We start from the raw sequence: 15,694 nt of genomic DNA on the forward strand, positions 1-15,694 counted from the left end.
GAGGCTGGGTCCTCGTCCGGCCACCGTCGTACTTCTCCTCCGTGAAGGCCTGCTCCTGCAGCCTTCTCCATTGCCCCTCCGGGCGCCCCGGCGCGCTCCCGGCAGTACGTCCATGCGGACGTGTGCCGCCGATATTGGGAGACAAGGATACCGCTCCCCTGGAGCGACGTCCACTTGCCAAACAACTCGCACCTCTCCGCCGATCGGGTGGCGATCCCGCCGGTGCCAACGAGCGGTCGTGCCCGCCGTGACGAGATCCAACACCGCCGACGCCGCCTCCCCGACGACCTCTACTACAACCCGAGGTACGTCGTGGATTCCCCCCTGTGGGACACGTGGTTCCGCGATGAGCACGACATGCAGCACGCGTCCTACTTTGTCGGCCACCACAACAACCTGCGGCGGGCACGTGCAGATCGCCGGGCGCGCCCTCCGAGCCCTCCCCAGGTGCGCGGGCGTACGCGGGTGGCCTGACGCCGACCCCGTCGCCGTCGCCCTTTTCGTCGCGAGCACCACCTCCTCGCATGATCGAACAGGAGGAGGCCCGGCTCGTCCAACATGTCATGGAAGATTCCATGAACACGTACGATGAGCGCGAGTGGGTGGGGCTCGAGGAGATGATGGCCCTCTTCGCGGGCGGCGACGTGGCCATCCCGGAGGAGCAGCACCTGGCGGTGAAAGAGGAGGTGCACGAGGAACAATTAGTGGCCGCGTTCCCCCGGGAGCTGGTGGACCAGTGCTCGACGTGGTCGTGCACGACCACGGAGATGGACCAGGGAGTGGGGGTCAAGCCTTGGTGCCTCACGCCGCCGCGGTCACCGAAGCACGAGTCATTGCCGCGCGGGGAGGTGGTGCAGGCGCCGCTAACCTTCCAGGGGCCGCCGGCCCACCTCTGTACGATGCCGCCGTACGTCGACCTCACATATGAAGATGACGACAACGGCGGCGCCAAGAGACGGCGACGGGCACGACAGCAGCGCGGGGCGACGCATTTTATCTTTTTTTTTAAGTTATGTTAATTCAGTACTGCGGGCTGTGGGGCCGTTGAATTATTAATGTTTGAATTTTATTTACATTTTTCTGGTATTTTTTATTTTTTATTTTTGTAGAATGCCCTGTTCATCCGGGACGATTTGGGATGTGGTCACGCGTTGAACGCACCGATCCGGTCACGGACCGATCCGGACATGGGCAGCTCTATTGTTGCCTTAAACGAATAAAATTCGGTCCAAACGGATGTTCGGCTTTATTATCGCCCCAAACGAATAAAATCCGGTCTAAAGGAATGTTCGGATGGGGTCGCGCTGGAGTTGGCGTTAGGTGCAACGAGTCCAGCAGAGGATAGAATCGTCGCCCGCATGAATCATGGTCGGTGACAGCAACCTGAGTTTGAGTCCCCCACCAATATTTGTCTCGTAGGGGTAGCCACCAGCTAGCTCTGTGTTTAGGGTGCATATGGACACTCTGCCTTTTTCTATCTGCAGTCGGGCATCGTCTCCTCCCGTGTTCGTTGGCCCCATTTGCAACCAAGTCACTGTGCGTACCATGATGGATAAACACGTAGCATATGCGCTCGCCCAGAATTTCAAGGCAGAGGAAGTAGTACAATTAAAAGGGGTGATCTGCCCGGCGCGCCGGTTAAGATTTTTGACCGGCCGCACGCGGGCCGCAGGATCCACCAATCCCGCATCGTTTGGATCCGCATGCAACATTTCCCTTTTCATACAGCAAAATTTTGATGCAAAACATGATGCCGGTTGTAGCAAAAAGTAACGCGGTAGTAGCAGAAAGTAAAAAACATCGATTGTAACAAAAAAATCCGACGAACTAGAGTTGCAAACAAACGGATATGCAGCTATTTTACTGAGACAAAATATATAAAAAAACACTTGCAACAAAAATGACGCAGGTTACAACATATTTAGACAAAAAATGTTGAATCCATTGAACGGAGAAGCGCGTGGATGAAAAAAATGTTGCAAGTGCCTGCGTACGCCAGGGGGCGACCGGCGCATTGGATCGGCCGGCGCGCGGGTGGGAAACGATCCCCCAATTAAAAGGCATTCGGCATTTGCGAAACACTCGGCTTGCTGGACGTAAAGCTCTCAAAAATCGCACTTGGCATATAAAAACACACTGACAAAGTCTATTGTCACGCGTCCTCCGTCGGGGCATTTAATGGCTAGCCTGACGATCGTAGGTATAAGCCGAATGACCGTGAAAGGGCACTAGGCTTACCTGTGTAAGCCGTAAGGCTCTCGACAACGTACACAGTATATAAAAAACTATGACAAAGTCTGGTGCCACATGCCCTCCGTCGACGCACTCGACGGCTAGCCTGCCGACCGTTTGTGTGAGCCGAGTGGCGTCGAAAGGACACTCGGCTTACTCCGGTTAATTTATACTCTATCTATACCTAAATACTTGTCGTTGGAAAGAACGGTTCTTCCCAACAACAAATATTGTGGTACAGAGGGAGTATATCGGGGCACGGCCAGCCATTTGAACTTCAAATCATTGCACCTCCGTCGTCGTCTTCTCTTTTGACACTTTGTCGGCAGTATCCGCAGCCACCGCCACCGTCGCACTTCGCCATTGTCCCGACAATAGCAAGCACTTCTTCGTTGCCGGATCGGAAAACCAAGGTGAGCACACATCAATCGATCGATCTAAATCTTACATATATAGTATTATATATTCATCTTACATATATAGTATTATATATTCGCGTTCATATAGTTTGATCTCTTCACAGGATCAGAAAACCGAGGTGAAGAAGACATTTTTTGATCTCTTCACAGTTTTATATCTTCGTGTTCATATAGGGCCTTCATAGGCGACGACGATTTACGTCTGAATGATTGTATTACGTCTGTTGCTGTTTTTATTTTCCGTATGTTTGGTCTATGGCTGTGTGCTCTTAGCTATGCAGAGGCTAGGTGTAATGCTTAAACCTTTCAAGTAATAAAAGCCTTTTATAAAAAAAAAGTTTAATCTCTTCATGTTTGACCTATTCATATGAATAGAATCGATAATATCTTATTTATGGGGTAGTGGTATGTACACGAAGGGGATATGTGGCTTCGTGAGTGCAAGTTCATATTCGTGACAATATTTATGAGCATAAAAAAGCTTCGTGAAGGAATATGTTCATGTTCACTCCTTTTATCTTCATATTCGTACGAACATACTGATTATATTTTGTTTTTTATATTAGAATATTGCATTTCTCGCAAAAAAAGAATAGATATATGCATGCATGATATCTTGTTTTTATATCACTTAAGTATATGCCATGCCTTTTTCTTATATATATGACTAGCGTATGATGGATTATGTGCACTAGCTCATTAGGATCGATAGGTAATATTTTGGATCGATGATCCATAGCTATATATACTTCATGTGTTAATACAAACGTAAATATGAATTCATAAATTACTTTATTATAACTTTTTGTATATTGTTTTCAACCAAAGAAACTAGGAAATATCTGATGACGATAGGATCCCCGAGTGTGTTTACCGCACGGACGATGAGGATATGTGTGATAGGCCTCACCTGGAAAGCGGCTGATGGGGGTACATGCTTCACCCTCACGCTGAAGGATACCTTGGAAATTGTACGGTATGTAACGATGTTACGTATTTTTTTCGTAAATAAGCATGATTTGTGCTTTTTTCTTTTTCTTTTAACATGTAATTTCAGATTTTTACATTCGACTAGTGAATCCCCTACCATGAAAGACCATATGTCTTGAAGAAGTTCAATTTCGAAGATTGGAAGAGTATGGAGATGAAGAAAGCTCACCTTAAGACGAAACATGGTTTCATTTTTAAGGTTAAGCTCTACAATGCAGTAAATCACTCACATTTTGATTGTTCAAATTGGAGAGGATTATGTAAAGCCTACACATTTCAGGAGCATATGAGAATAACCTTCGATCCTGGTCCTAAAGATGATCGTCAAGAAAATATCGACATTTGGATGGATGTGAACATGATTCCAGTTGTACATCCATGTGAGTTTGTCAAACCAATTTGTTAAGTAATTTATATTGTTTATTTAAAAATAGTTTCTATTCATCCCAACTAAACTTGTTTATTTATAATTGACAGCTTATTTCCTTTTTCCAAAAAATACACGGAAGGTAGTAGACAAGACCTACCATAGTTATGGCTCATATCTAACTTGGGAGGAGAATGTTTTTGTCTCGTTTATTAAGGATTTTTAGACTTTTAAGATCAATTATAAAACTGGCGGAAATTATAGTGGATACGTGTCACTAGTTCAAGGGTTGAAGCATATAGTAACATCCATGCAGATAGCATGGTATGATTTATTATTATTTGGCACTAGTCCCTCTTTTGCATATATTCTGCTTGAGAAAAACTACATTGCTAACCATGTTACTATTCAGGTTGCAGGCGGGGCGGGACGCGGCTGTCCGCCGAACACCGAAGCAGGAGCCTGCGTTTTTAGTGGTCACCGCGGGCAGCCCGCCTCACGCCACTTCCCTTTTGGCAGACAACGCGGCAGCCCGTGTGAGCCCGTCAAAGACCCATCAGACAGTCGACGCGGGCGGTGTTGTTGTTGTTGCTCGTCGAGAACATGGGCGGGGCCCAAGGGCGACGAGATCAACAACGGCGAGGGTGCCGTGCTGCCGCCGCAGAGCGTACATCAGCACCTTCGGGCCGAAGGCGAGGCGTATCATCTCCTTCTCGCCGTGGTCCTGGATGAGCTGCTCGGCGGCGCGGTGCTGCGCGACCAGCTTGTGCAAGAGCCAGGTGGCCCACCAGAGGCAGCGTCGGAGGCCGCCTCTAGCGCGGTGGACGTCGGGGTTCCCACGGTACAAGTAGATGTCGATGCAGTTGTTGTAGTCCTGGGCGACCAGCCGCACCTGGTTCATCCAGGTGCGCACCTGCTCGTCGTGCTCGCCGCTGGGGGGGCGCCCACCTGGCCAGGTGCGCCAGGAAGCTCTTCATGCTCTCCATCTCCTCCTTGATAAACTGCACGTCGTCTCGGAGGCCACCCAGTAGCAGCGCCTTGCTGCGGATGATGGACAACAGTGAGCTCACCGCACCCGCCGCGAGCTCTGACATGGATCCCTCTCCTTCCGCCGCCGGCCAGGTACCCGACTGTGCACTGTCCTTTACATTGGCTGGTTGCGCTTGCTGCCTCAACAGTCCAAGGACCAAGGTGGCCGAGGCACCAGATGCGGTAAATCCTATCGGCGGATAGAGAGAGAAGCCACACCCCGCCCTTGTCTTGTTGCCGCGTGCAGCACAATGCCGCACAGGCCACCCTCGTCCCTAGCCCGCGACACGCATCCTGCACCGTCATCGGAGAGCCCAGTCATTCCATCCATTACACAACATATGCGGCGATCCCAGTCATTCCATCCATTACACGACATATGCGGGATACACGGGACACCCGGCGGCCAAAGCGGTCATGCCGTGTGATCCCGCTTGAGATGATGCGGTCAACCCAACGACACCTGCTAGGCTGTCATTCCATCCATTACATGACATATGCGGGATACACGGGACACCCGGCGGCCAAAGCGGCCATGCCGTGTGATCCCGCTTGAGATGATGCGGTCAACCCAACGACACCTGCTAGGCTTTTTTCGCGGGACGGCGTTGCGGCTTAGCGGGCAGTTCCGACGGATGTTGTGCCTCAATTGATGTATACCGAAGGTCACATGAGTATTATTAGCTTACGGCCAAGTCCACCATTGGCTTTTCGCAGTGTATCCTCGATTTCTCAAACAGATGAACACCTCAAAATTAAAAGATGAAACAAAGTATGGAATGCGCGGATGCAACTGATTGAAGACAACATCGATGTGCGCATGCCACAGATTGGAGACAGATGGATCTCTATCTCCATAGTGAAGATGTACTGCACACCGTGGTGTTGTTACAAAAGAAAGGCTATGGGCTACAACTAGCTTGATGCATTGAAGTTAGGTTTTTCTCGCTACCTTGAATTGATCTATTATAAAGTTCATCAAAAGTATAAAGTATCCCAAGCATAACAAATATTACATCAAAGTCTCTGGGTCACCGAATAACCATTGTCGTTGCCAGAACGAGTCACTGCCATGCCGCTCTCTCCAATCCCATGCTTTAGGCAGCTTAATATTGTTGATGACAGTCGAGAAGTCTTCGTCCACGTGCCCCTAAAGACCAGCGCCCAGAACCGCAATTGCACTCAATGCGGGTATTGCTTACTCGCTCACCCTCTTGTATCTCTTTGGGAGTTCTCTGTTTTTGCCAAGCCAAATAGAACCGTTAATTTTTGAGCTCTGGCTGAAAAATGCATCCAAATATCCTAAAATATCAACAGTTCCAAGTGGGAACATATCATGCAATAATAAAGAAGCACAATTTTTATCTGTATTGTTTTTTTTTTTGCAAAGATGCATATTGCTATCTATGAAATTGCAATTATTTTTACACATTTGTTTTATAATTTGCAAAGAACAAAGGCAATCCCTCTTCTGAATGCAAGCACAAATGCTCTATGATAAGCACAAATCCATGCTGAAAGTTTGCAAACACTCGAGAATTGTCAATGTTTGCCAAAACAATCAGAATATTTTGATTTCATTTACTATTTTTTACCAACTTTACTATTCGCCAAAGAGCATTTAAGCTCGTGAGAAGATATAAATTCTATGTCCAAGAAGAAAGAATATTATGCAGTGTTCTTAAAATGTGCAACTGCACGTATTCCCAGAAGCAACTTTGGAAATTTAGCCCAGTTTTCATTGTACATGCTGATAGAATACACTAGTATATGTGAGTGCCGCTATTCTGGACCGGGTCAGATGAACCCGTGTGTGAGCAGTAAAATCATTGTAAATGAAAAGTAATATAAAAACAGTCCTTTTTTTTGTAAGATCCTGAAGTGTCTGGTGCTCATACGGAATTTGGTGAAATTTGAACATTGGAGTAGCTCGTAGCAAATAAGACAAATTTCTGGTGTGTGAGAAACTTTTAAAAACATCACTATTTGCACCAGATTTTGTCCTTTTTTTTGCCATGAGATCCTTGAACGTCCAAACACCTTGATATTTTGTGCCGACATTACACATTTGATCATCTTGGATGATAGAAAAAAATCATATTTTTTTTAGAGTAGAAACTTCTATTTTTTTTATTTTACTATTCACCAGGTGTAGACAAGCCCACACTTGGAATTGAATTATTACTAGCATGGCATCTATACCTTCGTTCAATTCCATGCTTTATTGTTCTGATCATAACTTGGGTTCCTTGCAGTGAACTCCAAAGAGCACCGTAGTACGGACGTGCATAATTGATTATTGTAGAAAATACTGCATCAAAGACTACAAAGGAGAACTTGTCAACAATGCTTATTGTACTGGCTTTTTCCGCTTCATCTTTCGTGCCTCCGGATATAAGTGTACACATTTAAGGAGACAATGCACATTGCATTGCATGGTTTATTTACACAAATGAATCATGAATCTTGGAAATAATAAGAATGTTTTGTGTAAACATGTGAACATGATACCTAGTTAATTTGTAACTTGGCTGATTTTATGTAAACGCCATCAAATTTTATTCACATATTCTGCCTCCACAAGGATAAAACCTGGAAACATGTTTGACTTTACTGTGAGGATATTTGTAGCACGCAGGGGTGGGGCACTCATCATCATTTTTTTTCTTTTAGCTTTCGAGTTTCAGTCTTTAATATCTTTTGAACCGAAAGTCCAAATAAGTTTCGTTAGCATATTTGTGTTTTTATGACGAGGGCTTTCCAATAGGATACATTTTGAGTACGTTTTGACGAGCCTTTTAATATATCTAATTATTATTTTTAATATATCTTATTATTGATTACTAGATACCTCAAAGGAAGCATATGATGCATGTTTTAGAATATAAGTATGTTTAAAAAATAAAAATAAAAAACACATGCATTGATAGTAAAAAGCTAAAGGATATTTCTAGGCCGGCCCACTACAGATTGCCTTTGAGGCGAGTAGACCTGCCATGTCGCCATGCCTGTACTATTCCATGTCATTCTCGTACTATAGTGCCGCACAGCTGGACTTGATCATGTCTTTGTCAACTCAACAACTCGATGTTGTCGAACTACAGTTGAACTTTAGGCCCATATATACAATAACTTCTGAAAAATCGAAAAGCCTCATGTGGGCGTCATTACATAGTTGAATGTTTAGTACCATCCTTGTTTTGGAGGAGAGTTGTGATCAACGTATAAGTGATTCTCTTTCACATTCTATTGGAGGTTGAGAGGAGGAAATGGTACACGCATTATACTCCTCCACCCGCCCACCTTGCGTGCGTCCAACGAGCCAAACTCTTTTCCTTGGGAATTAACGAATGTCTTACAAATACGGAATATGGGCTGTTGGCGACTCGATCGTGGATTGAACCCACGTCTCCTTACATACCTCATATATATTAAAGTCGTTGACAAACCTATTCCGGGTCCATTTGTTGCTTCAAATAGTCCATAAAATAATTGAGCGAACAGTGGCACATAGTAAGGAGCGTGTGGTAAATAGTAAGCAACTGCCTTCCACAAAAGGATTTGTTCTATCTTCGCCCAAGCAAGCTAGCCAGAGAGCCCGTTTGCCTGATATTCATGTACTATATTCATGTACAAGTATTCAGCTAACCGATCGGCCTCGCCACCACGATTGCCTGATATTCATGTACAAGTATGTGCGCATTGTGTTGTTTCTAGAGAGAGAGACGTGTGTGCTTGATCGATCTCTCCGTGCAGTCGTGGTGGCGAGGCCGATCGGTCGACCGATGGGCCACTAGCCAGATTTTAGGTGCAACGTCTCCAGCAGAGAATTGTCGCCGGCTTGATCATGATCAGTGGCAGGAACTGCATGTGGACTCTACTTACCAACATTTGTCTCGTAGGGCTCTGCTAGTGTCTTCTTCTACCTGCCGTTGGGGGTCGTCTCTCTGCTCCCGTGTTCGTTTGTGCCCTTTTGCAGTCCAGTCACTGTACCCATCAAAGTACGACGGATCAACAGCTCTAGCTAGAAGCCGGACGAGCGCGCGGTATATGCATATGAAGCTGGTAGTTCGTATGTAGGCATTAAGGTATATGCACGACTTGGTGACACATTTATTTCTCTCTCTCTCCGATCTCTCTTTCTCATATCAAAGCATGAAAGCAAAGTGTGCGACAAACTTCAACGAGCTACTCGTGATCTGGACTGGAGTATCCATGAACAGAAAGTAGCTAGTATTCTTATTTGCTTGGTCACTGGCCGCTCGATCCAGCTGTAGGGATGTAGGGTCCGTGTTGGTTGCATCTTGCAACTCGCATGCATGTCGTTACAAAAGAAACACAGCTAGCTTGATGCGGGTTGGGGGTTTCTTCTAGCTACCCTTCTTTTTGTGACTGGGCGTGAGAGATCAAGTCTGTGAACACGCAGCATGGTCGTGTTCAAAGCATAGCTACGCCGTCTAGCGTATGTTGAATAATGGGCTGGGTTCATGTACAATTTATGGAGCCTTTTATTGACCCATGAATAAAAAGGCAAGTGAAGTTTAGTCTCTCGCTAAAGTTTTTTTTAACACAGTACAGACGCTAGCGTTTATATACACGCACCCTTATGAACGCACACACGCACACCCAACCCCTATGAGCATCTCCAAGAGACTGAGTCGGCATATCATTTTGAGATTTACAAAGTCGTCGTAGGCGCCTCGTCGTCGATGGAAACGTCTCCTCCCAATAAAAGCATATCACCGGGTGTCCCGTAACAAATTTTCTGACATCCTTTCGGTCTGTCCGAAGTAACTGTGCAACTTTTGCCTCTAACCTTGTTTTGGCTCTACAGGTTGCATACGATTTTGGATTAAGATGACTTTTATATCAAAATCAACCGATTCGACGAGGCAAACATTTTTCATGTTTATATCTTTTTCATTTAAGGCCATCTTAATTGTGTTTTGTGCGTCTAACACTCTTCGACCAACGGGAGGCCGACGGGCCCCTCTTTGGTCTACTGCAGGCCGACGGGCCCCTCTTCGGCCTCCCGCCGGCCGACGGGCCCCTCTTCGGCCAACCAGAGGCCGACGGGGTGCTGTTTTTGATATTTTTTTTCAATTTCGACATACGCTTTTGGAATTTGGTACAAAATAGGTAGTACAAAATAGGTTCCCCATACTAGCCAAACCGACATATTGATGGGCCTTCTCAGAATTCCCATATGGGGCCACATCGACTAACTGAAATATGGATGCTATGCTGAGATTCAAACATAACACCTGTCTTTCATTATATATTATTTTTTTCGGTTTATAAAGCTTAAATCTGAAATCTTATCAATCAAGGTCAATTGTAAGTGAATGACACTAGTTTTAACTAGTCAATGAAATATTTTTCACATATTCAATTTCTAAAGCAATAAATGTATAGGATCCTCCCTCTCATTGGACTTGCATGGTACATATAGAAAAAGATGCATGCATAGTCACTAATTTTCTTTCTCTTATCTCTATGAATTAAATATAATATGAGACTCAAAGCACGTTAACTCAATTAGACTCGAAATAAGCCTAATATAATACAAATCTATTTTTTTAAGATGAGCCCTATAAACCGAAAAGGAGGAAGTAATTTGGAGGGAATTTCCCATCCGCAGATCACTCTTTCTTCAATTCCTTTATTTTCACCCTGCAAAATAAATTCCTTTGTTTTTCCTCTGACATCAAACAAACTTTGATCTTAATTATTGTGATTTTCAAATCTGATATGATTCAAGAAAACATAAAATTTTGTTCATGTGTTTTTTCTAGGGAAATTTTGTCCCTTGGGATATCCAAAGCTTGTCACTGATTTTTTTTTTTGCATGGCCCTATGTGCCACTTCCCTCAGGAGGTCATGCCTGCCGAGCCCCATCCGGCGACCCATCGTTCGAACCGGGACTAATGCTCTCATTAGACCCGGTTCGTAATATGACCGAGACTATTGCTTCGATCCCGGTAAAACCAAAATCCTATTTTCTACTAGTGACAGGCCTCGTTTTCATCCGCTTTGAGGCATTTTCTTCTCTATGTGACCTACCAATTGTCATGCAACCGTAATGAAGGGGAGAGGCATTGCACTCCAGCTACCATACGGGGCCTATCGATGAGAGACAAGACGAAACGGGCAATCCATAATTTGCATGTTCCCCTAGGCGCTAGTACATGTACTCTTAATTAGCGGCATTCTGACATGAGCATTGGTAGCGTTCAAGATGCGTGACACCAGTGTGGCGCCGCTGGTAAGTTCACAGTATTAGCGTCCGGACCGGACTCTGCTAGCGCATGTGAACTAACATCGTTGGTGCGGGAGACCGCTAGCTTGGGTATCTCTAACAGCGTTCCGGAGTAGTGAACGTTGCTGATACAGCATAACAGTGGCCACGTGCGATTCAGTCTGACCCGACCCCTCCCGCATGGCCCCGCATGCGACGGGGGGACGACTGCGCCGTCACCGCCAGCCCCCCTTCACTCGCTCCTCCTCCCTCGCCGCCGCCACAGGGCGCGCCGGGCAAAGCCTGGCTGGCACCGGTGCCGGCGGGGCTCTCTCGGGTCCCCATGCGGTGGCTCCGGTGCGGGACGGGGCGGCCACAACGGGATGTTGCGCTGGCGCTGGGCGCAGCGGCGCGGCAGCTCTCCCGCGCGGTCTCGTCGGCGGTTGGGCCTGCTCGTGTGCCGAGTGGCGGTCTGGTGATGGAGCATGCCAGCGGGATGGCTCTCCTCTCCGATCTGGATCTGGCTGGACCTGGCGTCGGGAGGTTGGTGGCTCCTGCGTGATTGGTGGCGCCGTCGTCTCGTAGGAGGTGTGTGGGACAGCCGACTTGTGGACCGGTGGTGCTGCATTGCTAGTTGCGTGGGGGTGCTCGGCGAGGTGGCTTCGGGCGAAAGCATAGACGACATGTCGTCTGTGGACATCGTATTCCTCCTTGGGGGTCGTTGTGGATCCTCTCCTGGGCCAGCACCTCCGGACCATGGTCATCGGGCGAAAGCCTAAGACTCCAAAGTGGTCGGGTGACAGCGTCGTTCTCCCACGTCGCTACCCCCTTGAGGGCGTTACCTTGAGGGTCATCGGTCTCCTTCGTGCTTTCCTGGAGCTGGATACACACGACATCGGGGTCGGTAGGTGCCGACTGGCGGTGTGGTTAGCGCGACTTCTTGTGTGGTTACGATGGCGGCTTCGGGCGGAGTTGGTCTGCTATTGAGTTTTGGTGGTCGGTCTCATCCGACGTGTTCGAGGGGTTGCCACGCCTCACTTTGTCTTCCTGGAGTCGGAGCTGCTGAGGCAGGGCCTTGCGGCGACGATGACGCGAGGCGGGTGGTCGGTTGTGGTGTTGGCTCGTTGCAGGTTCAATGGTTTTCTCCTACAATGCTCGTCGACAGAGTCGGAACTGCTTGGTAGTTGGCACGTGCGGTTGACTGTTTGGTAGTGGCCGGCGTGGGCCTCGGCGTTTGCTTGCGGTGAGGGCTATATTGATGGTCATCGATGGTGGAGTCAGAGTCGCCCTTGTATAGGTGTGATGGCGATGACACCGGGTTGCTGCCTCGACGGTGTTATCTCCTCGGCGACGTGTGTGCGTTCCTATGTGAGTTGCCAGATCGCTATGTGTGTCTTGTATGGACGGGTTGTAACGGTGTTCGTCCGGTTTTCCGTTAATCAACCGGAATTCTCTTCTTCTTAACTAATGTGATGAGGACTCCGTTTAAAAAAAACAGTAGCAACGTGATTGCCGTGCGGAACGCTTCCAACTTTGCAAGAGCTAATGGTGTTTGCCAGACTAAATGGTGATTATGTCAATGCAATCTAGCCGTGTATTTTCAGTTGTACACGCCGCTTCCCGAATAAAAAAAGTTCAAAATCATTTATTATGTTTTGCGGTATTTCTATCCTATTTTGTTGCCATTCACCATTTTTTTAGCCCAAGTTGTTGCAATTAGCACATTTCATTCAAGTTCTACCACATATTGACATGTACAACGGATATAATTTAAATACCATATAGGAGAATTTTTCTGCCAACAAAGATCTCTTTTTGTAGTCCAACATGGTGTCATGGGAGCTTTTATGAGCCAAATGGTTAATTATGCTTCCATGACATGTTTTTGGGCTAGCAAAATATGATATAGTATCACTAGTATAAGTTCAACACACTTAACTAACATGCATACTAATTAGCAATGTTACCAAAGCTTCACTATCGAAACACCTACTCGTCGGACGACCGATGGTACTTGTGGCACTCTATACATCATCCATGGTGGTGAGGGGGTGTTTTTGGTGGAATTAGGCCCAACATAAATCCCCATCAGGCTCTATGAACCGGATTAGGAGATTTCATCTCCTACATCGCCCACTTGAGGACCAATTTTGACCTGCTTTGAATCGGTATCATAGCTCACCCTGCATCCCAGGCCTTCAATCTCACATGTGCTGCATTTGTCAATGCATTGGTCATATGATTTCTTTAAATTCACAAGCCCTCCATGAGGTATGGGATTTAAAGTGCATTAGTGTGCATGTTCTTCAGCTCCTCCATGCACTTCCACCATCTGTGTACCGCGTCCCAAATCCTTGCTGCCCGGGCCATCACCCATTGAGGAGGCAGCCGCAGCTCCTTTCGCACAGGAGTGGACGATGATGGTGTGGTACGAGAGGTATCACGATGACGAGGAGGCATAGATACAATGATGAATGTCGTAAAAATTGGCACAGATGGACCACACACTCAAACTAATTTTATTCTTAACAATCATAAAGCAATCGTAAACATCACACAATGTGACTCAGGAGCCAATAACTTATGCGAACATGTACAAACAATTTTAGAAGAGAGGACAGCTACATTGACACTGGAATGAAAGTAATTATTTAATTAATCATTGGCATTTGAGTCGACTTTCGGTTCATCGAGACTCCCTTCAATAGTTCTCATCTCACACGTGATGGTGTATATATATGGTGGGCTCTCCCTTACATGTATTTCGACTGTCGGCGATGGTCATTGTTGTACTTCCCTTCCTGCTTTACCATTGTCTCAGAGGAGGAGAAGTACAAGAGTGACCCTCTATGACAATAGTCTACATCCTTCAACCCGCTCTAGGTGTAATTCGTGAAACTTTAGAGGCAATTCTATGACAGACAGACAGAAGCAGTAATCCCTTTATTAGTACGTATATATGTTGTAACGTTTGTCATGATGAATCACCGAGGCGCATCTGAATGGGCTTAACGGAATGTGGGCAACCTAATGGGCTATATGAAATATGCCAAGTCGAGTGCGCCTAGTGGACAGTAATTGGGCCACCATGGGCATCCTTAATCCATTTCTCGTCTTGGGCTTATCCACGGAGACCATGCTGTCATTCATTGCTCGCTTCATGCGAATGGATTATCTTTTTTGGTTTTCTTTCTTCCATTTTTATTATAAAATTTCTTTTCTTTTTCATTTTTGCATTTTCATTTATGTTTTTTTAAGATATGCATCTAAAGTAATCACAAACTAAAATTATTTATGAATTTCAAAGATATTTGTAAATTTCAGAAATATTTTTAGTCTGTCAAAACTATTCACATATTTGAAAATATTTTTAAATATGTCATACACTTAAGAAACTCACATTTAAAAAACATTTGTCAAAGTTACAAAATATATAAGCATTTTCAAAATATTTTGGTATTTAAAAATATCCATTAATGTTAATATGAGCGCTCAGGAGTAAAGACATAGCCCAAAATGGGTAATCGGGGTGGCCCACAACGGACCGTCCTATTGCGTCACGCCCCGATTTGACGCACATGTGACATGTACCACATGTGCATTATTTTGGTTTGTACTAAAGGCAACTCTAGCAGACCCGCATCTCGCCGGCCCGCAAAACGCGTTTGCAGTTCGCGCAAAACCGCTTTTGCGGGCTGACCCGGACTGACACGGATGCAGACCCCTCAAACGGATCCGTATAAGGGTATATTTGCGGAATATACTTTTTTACGGATCTGCTTTGCGGGGTCTGCTCTTTGCGCCGCTGCATCCCGCATATCATCAGCCCGCAAATATCAAATACAATATAATTCAACAATCGAAAACAAACTGAATTTTTCGAATCAAACAGAATACAATAATCATCCGCGTTACAAATAATTATTCAAATAACCGTAGCAAACTTAAATAGTGCAATACAAAACTTGTCATGAATACAAATGGGTACAAAAATAAGTCACTGTCCAGCCCTTTGCCAATGGTTCTCAATGAGATTTTTCTGAAGTTGAAAGTGGGTGTGTGCATTTTCAATCTCCTTATATGTATGAAGAAAAGCTCTAATGCGGTTTGGGTCTCTAGCTGGTTTGACACGGCTACCCACATTGTCGTAAAAGAATTCTAAGTTCAATCCTCTCTCATCTTCAAGAATCATATTGTGCAGGATAACACAACATGTCATGATGTTCTTCAAGGTTTTCTTATCCCAAAAATGAGCAGGACCACGGACAATGGCATACCTAGATTGCAAAACACCGAATGCTCTTTCAATGTCTTTGCGGCTGCCTCTTGCACCCTTGCAAATTCACATTGTTTTTTGTTTTGGGTTCTTTGATGCTCTTGACAAATGGGCACCAAGGAGGGTATATACCATCTACAAGA

Source organism: Hordeum vulgare, chromosome 3H (genome assembly GCF_904849725.1).
Source record: "Hordeum vulgare subsp. vulgare chromosome 3H, MorexV3_pseudomolecules_assembly, whole genome shotgun sequence".
Lineage (NCBI taxonomy): Eukaryota > Viridiplantae > Streptophyta > Magnoliopsida > Poales > Poaceae > Hordeum > Hordeum vulgare.